Source organism: Lissotriton vulgaris, chromosome 6 (assembly GCF_964263255.1).
Source record: "Lissotriton vulgaris chromosome 6, aLisVul1.2, whole genome shotgun sequence".
Lineage (NCBI taxonomy): Eukaryota > Metazoa > Chordata > Amphibia > Caudata > Salamandridae > Lissotriton > Lissotriton vulgaris.
The window spans coordinates 1,074,451,059-1,074,453,546 of NC_141694.1; positions in this window are offsets into that span (position 1 = coordinate 1,074,451,059).

The following is a 2,488-nucleotide window of genomic DNA, read 5'->3' on the forward strand; positions in this document are numbered from 1 at the left end:
ACTGTAAAGGAGGCCATCCTCCCAGTACACGTGAAAACTGCCGGTCTCCTGATCAGTCGCTTGGGCTTCGGCCTGTCGCCGCATGCCTTCAAGCGTGGGGCACTCCTTCTGCACCAGACAGAATTCCTCCCGGGTAGGCCCTTCTTCCACATGCCACTCGGCAAGGGTCGGCAAGTCCCCCACGGGAACAACATCCACCTCCAGGGGTACCTCCACAGGCTCCCCATCCATCACACGCGGTACCTCCTTCACAACATTCTCCTCTTCAGGACCAGCATTGGTTGGGCTGTTGACTCAGGCTCCAACCCAGTTTGAGTTCCTTGCCGGGCAGCCATGGACCGCGTGACCACGCAAGTCCATCCTGGTAACCCCAGCATCTCAGTGTGGGCCTTAAACTCCACTTCCTTTCAGGCGGTATGTTCCAGGTCGCTCCCTAGCAGACAGTCCACAGGCAAGGCAGGGCTTATCGTAAATCTCAACGGGCCTTTCACTCCTCCCCACTCAAAGGGAACCTGAGCCACAGGATAGTAGCTCAGAGTGCCGTCCGCCAACACGGCCGGATGGAACACCTCCGGTACTACTTGCTTAGGGGACACCAGCCGCCTCACTACAGTGGTCATGCTGGCACCTGTGTCCCTCAGAGCCTCCACCTCCTCCCTGTTAACCTTCACCCTCTGCTGGTACTTAGCAGTGTTCGATGGTAAGGACGTCACTGGGACCATCTCTCTGTCCCCGAGTGAAACCAGGGTCAGGCCTGTCTACACCCCTTCCCTATCTAGGGGCAGCTCCACCCCAAGCGCTACACTAGCCACCCCAGGACTCTTGCCACCTGTGGGGGCTGGGGGTCGTTTGCGACACTGGGCATCTCCCTTGTAGTGTCCAACCTCCCCGCAATCATAGCACCGGACAACTTTTGGCTGCTGACTCTTGTCAGGGTAAGTGGGTTTTGGGGAACTGGAAGGAGGTGGGGTACCTACTCCTCTCCCTAACTGTCTAGTTTGTGGGCCTCGTGAGAACTCCTTTTTTTATCTCCCCCCTCTTTCTTCTGGGGGACGCCCTGTCCGCCTTTCGGACCATCTCCCCCGGGGCCCTTGTGTGACACCCGGGTGCTAACCCAAGTATCCGCCTCCTCCGCAAGCTCACGGGCATCAGTTCGCTTGCGGTCCACCAGATGTTGGCGCAGCTCCGGAAAACAATTATCCAAGAGGTGCTCTCTCAAAAATAAATTGTACAGGCCCTCATAATCATGCACCTCGCTGCCACGCACCCAACCGTCCAGAGCCTTACGGGCATAATCAAAGAAATCCACCCAATTCTGCGTGGACAGCTTATGGCTACCACAGAACTTTTGGCGATACCTCTCGGGGTTGAGGCCAAACTTTTTAAGGAGCGCCTCTTTCATGGGGGAATACCTGAACTGATCCGCCTTATCAAGGTACAGGAGGGTGTCCCTGACATTGGGAGGTATGTAACGATACAGGCCACCTCCCCAGTGTTTCTCGGGCACCCCATGGGCTGTCAAGGCCACTTTATACGCCACCAACCACTTGGCGATGTCATCCAACTGAGTGTAGCTCTCTATCACCTCCTTGGGTAACCAAATTCTAGGCTCATGTTGAGCCCCTGGTACGCTGCCACCATTGGGACTTCCTGGCGCACTAAATTGCAAGGCTCTCTGCTCCAACTCCTTAAGCTGAAGCTTGTGCGCCAACTTCCTCTCTTCCACAGCTAATCTTTCCCTCTCCCTCTTGTGCTCTAACTTGGCAAGCTCCCATCTCAATTGCCTCTCCTCCCTCCTGTCCTCATATTCTTCTGACGACCCACTCCTAGATCCACTACTGCCCGCCCTGGAACGTCTTCCTGACAACACATTTTAAGTAACATCAATACCCAGTAGGTCTAGCTTTTCTTGGGTGGACGCCTCCCCTGGTGTGTCCTGCCCCTCCTGTCCCCCATCACCTCTCCCCTCTGGGTGGGCCCTTACCCATGCCCTCAAAGAAGTACGGAGTTCCTCCTTGGCGGCTCTCCGCCCTAACCGGCACCCCCATCCCCTGACAAAATTCCCTTAACTGCACCAGCGTATACTCTTCAAGGTTGGCCAGCTGGAACTCCATTTTGACAGGTGGGGACCCAGATAAATTAAAGGAAAAGTACTAGCACGTAGGTAACAGGCTTGGGTCAAAACAGGACTCTACACACTCAGGTTAGACAGTGGGGGCCAATTCAGTAGACTTGCATGCACGATAGGTGTCTAGTCTAATTGCAGCGCACACTGTCCCACTGGAGGGTGCTGTATAGTCACAGGTCCTGATCCCACCGCTCGCCACCAAATGTAGGAACTGGGTTCACCAGGTCCCCGAGGGGTAGCTTGGCCCGAGCAGGTAGACACCAGAAGCTTAGGTGTTAAGTGACTACACAGCACACACATCCACTGAGACAATAAGTGCATGAAGAGACTGAGACCACACCAGTATGTTTGATTCAAATA